The sequence below is a fragment of the Thunnus albacares genome, chromosome 18 (genome assembly GCF_914725855.1).
Source record: "Thunnus albacares chromosome 18, fThuAlb1.1, whole genome shotgun sequence".
NCBI classification, from domain to species: Eukaryota; Metazoa; Chordata; class Actinopteri; order Scombriformes; family Scombridae; genus Thunnus; species Thunnus albacares.
In genome coordinates this window covers 28,888,684-28,898,753 of record NC_058123.1, presented here as the reverse complement: position 1 = coordinate 28,898,753, position 10,070 = coordinate 28,888,684, and the positions used below count along the sequence as shown (strand labels likewise).

Sequence of the window (10,070 nt, the reverse complement as noted above, 5' to 3'; positions counted from 1 at the left end):
CAAACAATTGATCATAAAAAAGTGATGCGTATTCACAGCAGCACACAAAGACAGCTCATGGTTTGAGTTCAGTCAGCTGGAAGATACCGAGTGAGACAGATGTCAGTGGCTTTCTGCACGATGAAACCTGTCGCCCAACAACGTTTGGCCTCAGTGTTACCGGCAAACACTTCCCAGGTGACTCAGAGGCCAAGGTGACAAAACATGCTTACAACACTCTTCACTCTGCTTTCATATAATAATGAGGAGAAGTAATGTTTCAAATATTTCTTTAAATTTGTATATCATCTCTACATATATGAAAACGTGCTTTACACGCACTGCTGCCTTTATTTATTTTGGTTTTCCAAGAACCTTCCTGGGGCCTGTTTCAGAAAGCAGGCTTAACAAACTCTGAGTCTAACCCCGAACTCTGAGTTGATGAACGCTGAGATGGGAAACTCCAAGTTTTCGGTTTCAGAACAACTGATCAGAATCAGTTCAATGAAGTCTGAGTATGCTTACTCTGAGTTAAGCGCATGCATGATGAATGAAAAAAGCCATCATCAATGGAGCTCAAAACTACAATTCACCATGGCTACAGGTAAATAAAAGGCAGAGCCTCCATTTGAATCCAGTGAACGTAGAGATATTAATGTATGTGTACATTCATACGGTGCACATTTATCTTTAAAAATAGAGCCTGAGTCAGAACGGGAAAAATGTCAATAAGTTAACACAATAAAGTTTTATTCAGTGTCGATCATTACTTCATCATTTACCAGACTTACATTTCCTTAGTGATGATAAAGTGGAATCTGACTGTGTATCAGGCTGTATTTACATTACATTTACATTACATTACATTAAATATATTTAAAGGGGGCAGCAACTGAAGAAGAAAAATATAGTTGAAGATTTAAAACATATAAACTTATCACAAAAAGTAAGGAAATTTGTGTTTGGTAGATTATTTCTTTGTTGTAACAATGCTTCTTGGCAGTAAATCTTATACCGTTGCCAATCAGGTGCCTGGCAGCACCTGTGAGCATGGGCCCTGCCAGTGATCTGGATACGGCCCGTGCAATACAGTGACTTCAAGCTGTTGTTCTGCAAAACCAAGCTGCAGCATTATTTGGAGTAAGCCCTAGTACCATCTCCAAAGTGAAGGCCAAGTTCCATATTACGGGGGATGTCAGAGACAGGCCGCGAAGTGGGCGTCCCAAGAAGACAACACCACAAGAAGACCGTTTCCTCACCCTGTCAGCACTTAGGTACTGTAGGCTGCCCTGTACAGATTTGCAGTCAAGGTTTGCAGGACGATATGGTCGATGGCTCTCTGCCCAGACAATCTGGAACAGACTGCACGCAGCCAATCTCCGGTCTCATAGGGCTGCCAGGAGGTAAGCCATGACTGCCCTTCACCATCAGGCCCATTTGCGCTGGTGTCAGTAATACGTGCACTGGAACCTGAACATGTGGAGGAACATTATGTTCAGCAATGAGTCCAGATTCTGCCTATGGCAGTTGGATCATAAGGTCAAGGTGTGGAGAAGACGCGGAGAACGCTATGCTGATTGCTGCACTGATAGAGCAACATCTTTTGGTGGAGGCAGTGTGATGGTGTGGGGCGGCATCTCCCTAACTGGAAAAACAAGGCTTGTCATCATTGAAGGCAATCTCTCATTGCAGAGAGATATCGAGATGAGATTCTGCAACCAGTGGCAATCCCATATCTCCACAGTCTGGGACCAAATTCCGTCCTCCAAGATGACAACGCTCGCCCCCACAGAGCGGGCTTTATCAGAGACTTTACCAGAATTTGGGAGTGGAGAGGATGGAATGGTCTGCCAGCAGTCCTGATCCCAACCCCATTGAACACTTGTGGGATAAGCTTGGGCGTGCTGTTCGTTCCAGAGTGACCAACATAATCACATTGGCTGACTTGCGACAAATGCTGGTTGAAGAATGGGATGCCATCCCACAGCAGTGTGTGACCAGGCTGGTGACCAGCATGAATAGGAGGTGCCAGGCTGTTGTGACTGTGTATTGTTCTTCCACGCGCTACTGAGGCTCCTGTTTGTCAAATGAATAAATTGTTAAATTACCAATATGTCTTGTTTCTTCAAACTTCAATCATCCAATCCACCAAACAACAAACAAGAGTCAATGCCGCTCGTCCCACAAATGCATGTTCCTTACAAATGTGGCACCATTTAAAAGGGTGAATAAGGCAATAAATCTTATACCAGGCTTTCCAACAGTATAAGATTTATTGCCAAGAAGCATTGTTTCAACAAAGAAATAATCTACCAAACACAAATTTCCTTACTTTTTGTGCTATGTTTAGATATAGAGACATGACTGTAAGCTTACAGTCTGATCAGTAATATTGTGTTTGGTGATTTGCACTTGAAAAGGTGTCCAGGTTAAAATACGGGACATTTTAAAATTTTAGACATGTATTTGTATGTTTGCTCAACAGCATTCAGTGATGCTGCTTGATCCTGCTCACTCAGAAATATTAGCTGCAATATTACAGGAACGATGTTCCATCAGTACGATCATCACATCATAAGTGATAGAGATAATTATTAATTGATCTCACACTACACACTAAATGTTGATACCAATTTTTTAGATTTAAACTGAGATTACACATTATGTGCAATAAACATTTCAGTACAGGAGCTATTCTAACAAACTGACAGCTGTCTTGTGTGCACAGAGTCACAGTATTAAAAAAAAAAGAACTTCCACTCACAAAAAGAAGAACATGCAGAGGTTTTATTCTGAGCTGACGCTGATTTCATGCTGTGTAATACTTGCATGTGAAAGCAAAAAACGCTGTTCAAAGAAATGACTTATGTGTGTAAAAGCAGTAACTTAAGAAAATCCTAAATAACTAAACTGACATCCAACGAGGATTTTAATTCTGGCATACAGTAAACCTCAGCTAATTAATGTGCTTCAATACGCACTTTGATACAGACTGAATGAATGAGGAAATGAAACAGTTTGTCTGGCTGTATAAGAGGAAGGAGACAGAGAGAAACTCAGGGTTTGTTGAAGAAAACCTGCTAGCAAGCAGATGTCTGTACTATGAAGCAGGGTTTGGGGTTAGCAAGGTAACTTCAGGTTTAACTCTGGATTTTCAGGGTTACAGCAGAGGATCAGATCACAACCTGTCAGCACCCAGACCACTGACCAATCAGATCACTAGAAATAAAGAGTCATCATTCCTACAGGATCGCAACATGGACAAAAGTCCTGAGTTACAACAAAGTGATAAGTAAAAAAGAGCAATATACATTTTTATAGGTCAGTGAAACATTTTATTGTTCCAGGTTTACTATTTCAACGCTGGTTTTAAAACAGAGCTTCTAACAAACAGAGAGATCGTTTACGACACGCCTCCCTGGAGTGAAGCTGACAGTGTGGATGGTTTTACTCTCTGATTCCATCACTGCAGCTCAGAATAGCATGAGATAACTGTGTGATGATAACTGGAAATAAAAATGAAATGCTGTCTTTCATTAGAAAAATAATCCATACACTGTTAATTGGCTCCATGATTATAAATACAACATTTGGGTCAGATAGACCTCATCAGTCATTAACTACTTTTCCACTCTTTGCTTCAGGAGCAGAACAGTCTGACATTACTTTTTAATTTCCTTTTTTATGTGACATATTCAGAATGGTTTCATCATCCAACTAAATAGTAAAAAATACTCATTCTATAAGTCATATATAATAATTCCTACATGTGTTTTAAGACTCAGTCTACTTTTAATATGTGGAAATCATTTTTAGGTTTTCTACATCTTATTGTGTTATATGATTACAGGCTATCATTTACTTTTCACTTTGATGAAAATGACTTTTTGCTGTCTCTAAAACAGAAGTTTTCCACTGTTACTTGGTATCACTGTTTCATCTCATATCATATGAAGTGCTTTATTCATGGTTCTGATGATGTCGGTCATAATTAAACAACCCCGCCTCTTTCACATGAAAGCATTGACTGAGCTGGGTGATAGCCAGCTCCATAGCACTGGTTATCTGGACTGCCGATGTTAGGCTCAGTGAAGCCAGATAACGACAAGAAATCCTGCATATGTTGAACTTACTTTGTAGTACAGACCTCACATTAAGTTCTTGTCACTACTTTATGACAAGTTCAGCCCACTGTGTGCTGTGAATGGGTACACACCATTACCACACTGGCATACACCTGTAGTACGCCAAGTAGGCAGAGTCTGCACATCATTTGACAGTTATTGTAGCTGGCAGATACACCAGATCCGCCCCCAAATTTCAGCAGTGAGCAGCGTTTATGTCACCATGTCTACATGGCCCACAAACACAAAACTGAGTCCCAACATTACTATGATTGTTTTGTGTCATTGGATTGTTTAATCTATTATTATTACTATTATTATTATGTATATATTTTTTATTTTTTGTGTTTTGTCTGACAAAGAAGGGGAGACCACACATGAGTTTTAACTAAAAATAGATTTATTGTACATAACTAAGATATAAATGAAACTAAACACAACCAAAACCAAATATGATGGAAGCCAGAGGAGAGAGGGCAAATGACTGACTGCCTCCAGTTTATATAGAAGCTTGTCAGTCCAGTTGAGCTGAACCTCCCCGACTACCCAACTCCGCCCACCAGGCTCCTGCAGGCAGAGGACAAAGGATACATCTCAAATCTCTTATTTGATATTTCCTCGCTCCTCTCTCCTCGCCTTAACCAGAAGTTGTTCCTGGTCCACCATTTTGATGTCTTTTATTTTTGTCAAGTCTCTGATTTCTGCTCTGAGGAGCAAGGAGCAAGGAGCAAGGAGGGGAGTGGATACACAAGGGGAAACAAGAGCAGACTTCCCAGAAGACTTTCAGCTGAACGCCATGGTGTATAAATGCTCCGCCCCTACATCTGGTACATTTGAAAGAGATGGCGGAGAAACAGTAGAAGTGTAAATGCCCGTTAATTCCTTCTTTGCAATGAATCGCTTTAATTCAGACGTGCTTACATTATAATGCAATCATATTATAATGCAAAAAGATGGGGATCCTAAACATTGTCATGTGTCAATAAGTTTATTCAATCCACAACCCGTTTTGTTATGTCATAAATCACACTAACAGCACCGTGTTAACAATGTGTGTAACATCCTTGATCATTATTGCACAGCATTCCATCATTTATTGGACAAGTGTTAGAAACGGTCACAAAATTACAAGCATCCACGTGGCTGCCACATGGTATTTGCAGCTGCTCACTTCAAGGACCAAACGGGCCTGATAAACCATACACATATGCCTATCATGCTTTGTTCTGCATGTTATATGAGTGAAATAATGTGTGTCATGACTTGTAAAGTAGGTAGCCCTGTACTGACAGGTCTGGGATATGTCTCATTTAACAGGGGATGACAAAAACACCATCATTCATATCACCATTGTCCAAGTACTCATTAAATATAGTCTTTGCTGTAAATATTATGTATTTCGCTTATTGTAAGTGATCACGCTTAGGCTCCTCCTTCACTTTGCATGTGAGACTTCATATAGGGTGATGATGGCCATAGGTCTTTCAATGCAGTGGTAGCCACCATCATTGGGAGCCAGGATACCCCACAAAGATGTTGATGAAGAAGCCCTTCCCATTACATACTGCCTGCAGTTGTATGGATGGTAAAAGCCTTCTGTTGAGGTAATCCTGACCCTCTGATCCTGGGAGGAGTGTCTTGATGAGGACAAGGCAGCCATGGCACACACACACCTGGAGAACACTGGACTATTGGCCAGCCATGCAAATCCTTGGCCAACCTCATCCAGTGCTCCGGCGGTGGGCAGTCTGATGACCTCCTGGTAAAAGGCTGCGATTTTCTCTACTCCAGTGTGCACCAGTCTGCAGACTGTAGATTCAGGAACATGAAAGGCCCAGGACACCACACTTTATGATAAGCTGTGTGCCAACCAGTAGTCAGTGATCAATACATGCACCTCATGTGACCAGCCTTGTGTCTGCTTTAATGGCAGGATCCCCATTAAGGCCTCCATGGACTGACGCCCCAGCCTGTACTCAGGTATGACGTCCCTCTGGCCATCAAAGTACACAGCAAGGACTGGCACATGGGGATTGAGGCGTGTGTATATCGGTGCACCGTCAATCTACAAAAGAAAGGAAAAAGGTATGAAATTTACAGTGTTCCCTCTGTAAATTTGTAGAAGGCCTTGCCAATACAACAAAACAAAACTACAATCTGGGGCATTAAAACTAACCAATCAGATTACACCTCTACAAGGGAGGATTAGTTGATTGAGTAAATAGTGATAAATTCTGTCCGCTAGAAGGTGAATGTTTCAAGGACAGTTTCAACTGAGGAAAGTAAGGATATTTATTTATTGTTGCTAATGCTAGCTTGCTGATAACACTGTTTTTCATAACTGAACATGAATAAAAATTACAAGTAGTGAAGAATGGAGGACTGTTACCTATGGATTTAGCTGTCTGGTGAAATTTTGGAGCACGTAGGTGAACTTTTTATCTAGAGAGCCTTAGTCCAATGGTCATGGTGTGCTACTGATGTACACATAGCTTCACTTTTTATGAATGTGCCCTGAAACAACTTTTCACCTAATATAAGCTAGGAGTTGGGTTTGTGGCATTAATTCTGCAGTTGGTGCCATTAAACCATTGCAGGTTTTTTTATGCGCAAATTGAATACGTTAATAAAAATGAGTGGATTATAGATGTTTTTATGATTATGAACCATGATACCAAATATCTGGCAGCATATTTTGTATTAGCTGTAGGCTATGTAACTTTTAGTGTTTTATAGTTTTTGATTGAGGGTTTTTTTCTGTTAGTAAATGGCATTTCAGTGTTGTGTTATTAGATCACCTTGGATGTAAGGCTAAGAGATAGATCAAGTTAATTTTAAAGATTTTTTCAACAAACTGTTGAAAAGTCTGTGTCGCAGTGAAAAACAGGTGAGATCCGAATGTTAAACACGAGTGAAGGCAGTTTTGTCTCTTCACACGTGTAGATTTGATCTCTCTAACAGGAATGCTAATTCTCACACATGCCACATTCTTGGTGCTGTCATGTAAATATGAGATAAATTGTAAGTGTCTATTGCAGTTGTCCCCCAGGGCTCTGCTCTGGGCCCACTGCACTAAGCTGTTAGACAGCTTCTGACAACACGCTGTTTTTCTGTGTCTTATCACCATAGTAATCTGACATCACAGGTGTGAGCGAAAAGACCCGCCACTCTAACTCCATGCAGCTCTCTACCCTGAGGACAACTGTGTCTGCCATTGGCTGACCCTGAGTCAGGAGCAAGGGCACCGGAAGTAGGGGGTTCATGGGGCCATTGCCCCCCCCCCCATCCACATTCTTTTTAAGTCACGAATCATTGTATCCCCGCAAATGCCCTTATATTGCAACGCTAAAAAGACATTTGAATCATTCCTCTCCGCTCTTAAGACATTAGGTAAAATAAAGCAGCCAAACATAAAACAGGAAGAATATTTACATTTTAATCCAATCAAAGGGGACATTGTCACACAAATCAAATGCATACAGTGTACACTGCAACCAATAAAATTGTTTCAATGCTGAGTGTTATGTTGTTTTAATGTGTTTGAGCTATTAACTTAGCTAGCTGAACTAATCTTGAAATAACAGGTCCAAAGCATTTCCTTTTTGAGTAAAGGCAATCAAGGAGCTCCCAAAGTCTATTTTGGCTATTGTAGGCTGTGAATGACATTTTCACAACAGCATGGCTTGTTGATAATATGTGAAGGTGAAGCAGTAGGAAAGTAATGTTTTTTTCTGATTTATCGTTAAATACGGATTTGGGGCATGGCTGTTTAGAACAAAAGGATGACGTTAACTTTCATATTGCCTGCTTGCCGTTACTCAGCTGCATTAGTGTTACTGTCCTGTAAACTCATAGTTTTGGGTAATAGAACAAAAAAGATCGTATCTAATCCCACAAGCACTAGTTAGCTGCTTTGTGTTTGGAGTTATACCACCACCCTATGGTGCAAGCAAGCTATAGTTACTCTGCAAAGGTTTAGTGACAGTCTCTGGTCTATCAACTGCTACACAAATACACACACAGACACACACAAACTAACGCACACATACATTTTTACTTCTGAAAGTAATCCAGCGCCCCTGGTCAGGAGTAGGTACTTTGGTCTCCACAGATCTGGGAACAAACACACGTTCTCCTCAGCTCTGTACCTGTTGCCCTCAGTCACATTACTACCATACCTATCCTCACCTCGGAGAGAAACACTCCGTCCTAATCGAGTCTGTGTCTGAGACAGATGAATGGCTGCCAGAGGGCAGGTAGCTTTTCCATGTTTGATGAGTTTCACCCCCTCTTCTTTGAAACCAGCGCCGCCACTCTTCACATTTCTTATCAGTCTCCTTTTACCTCTTTTGAAGTGTACACAAAATGTTGCACTTTAAAAAGAGTCCGACTGCATTCTATGAAACAGATGGGAACATGAAGCACCTAAGTGTCAAATAATTACCACCATTTAACATTTGCAAATGAATTTTCACAGAGTAGTGTACCTGCTATTGGACACATGAGAACAATGTTGTGTAAACTGCTTAATTCTATATTAGTCCTGCACTTTTATGCCAAATCATAACCAGGTACAGATTAGATATTACAATTCTGAGAAGATATTCCACCTTCACAAGTAAACAAGACTAGGTCAAAATCACATATGGCTGAACCTTCTATGAAATGCTAGAGTGCTTTTGATTTAAAAGATATTTAAAAGACAGATACAGTAAGTCACAACTCACGGTGACCAAGCCTCCAGAAAGTGTGCCAAGCTTTGACTTAGGCCAATTTGACATAGGGCCTTTCTCAATACCAAGAACACCAAGGTTGGAGTTGCGTACTTGCTAGTATGGACTTGACAAGTTGGGCTCGGGAGTAGAAACTTCCGAGGACAGGGGGATGCAGTACGATTATTCTGCAATTGGAACAAGAGCGTACTTGCTGACAGCAGCAGCTCAGCTTAATTATATTTATTCTTTATATTTATATTTATTATATTCATTGAAATGTGGTGATATCTGTACATGTAGAGCCCCAGAGGCAGTGCTGTAAAAACATGAAGCTTCACTTTACATTCAGACAAACTACTGTGGCAGCTAAAATTGTTAGATTTCATCTGTGAGAACATCTCCCAAAAGGAATTATATAATATATCAAAATGCTGCAGAGACATCAGAACCAGCGGTAAATTACTTAAGAGCTGCACAGATCAGTTCATCGGCTCATGTTCTCCCTGAGACGACAACAGATGTTGACCGGCCGATCATCTCAGGAGTTGGGCTGCTAGCTGCTGAGATGACCGGCTGGCATCACCCAGCCAGCAGCTTCCAAACATCTCTGAAAAGGTCGGAGCAAATTTCCAAATAGGCAATATTTGGATAAACTGACCACATATTGGGAATCTAAATGGTTACTTTCTTACCTGAAAAAATATTAAAACTTAATAAAGTGACATTTTAACAGTCCTACAGCGAAAATTACAACACCTCAATCTCTGCCATCGCTGCAAAATGCATTCTGGGATACTTAGCTTCAGCTGCCTTCAGCTGACCAATGGTGTAACTTGTAGGGATGTGCAAAGGGCCCAGTGTTTGTATTTGTATCTGTATTTGTTGAGGCAGCAAAATTATTTGTATTTGTATTCAAATAAAAATGGAAGGAGGCTTAAAAATCCTGTTTTTGTTTTTGTTACGCATTTAATCTTAGAAAATTAAAGCATTAAAATAAGGGTTCATGAAGTGTTCCCTTGGGAGCACTTCAGCATGTGTCAGTAGCTCAGCTTTGTCACTGGTGGAACACCCCCAACTGCGGGAGTGATGTCCAAATTAGGAAATGTGCGTCATGTAGCAGGTGGATGTGACTCCCCTGTGGATGTGACTCTAGTTGAGGCCTGCTGATAGACATAACAGCAGAGCAGAGGAGAGAGACTGAGACAGCGATGTAACAGACCTGCATGCTGGTATTTGACATGGATTTTTTTTC

At 40.8% G+C, this 10,070-nt stretch overlaps 1 long non-coding RNA gene across 1 annotated transcript; it reads left to right on the top strand.

Annotated features, from left to right (window-relative positions):
• Positions 1 to 372: 372 nt before the first annotated feature.
• On the top strand, positions 373 to 9,861 carry LOC122968718. The gene is made up of 3 exons (XR_006398871.1): positions 373 to 640; positions 6,142 to 6,145; positions 9,850 to 9,861. It is a non-coding gene; the product is annotated as an uncharacterized LOC122968718 (long non-coding RNA).
• The last annotated feature ends 209 nt before the right edge of the window (positions 9,862 to 10,070 follow it).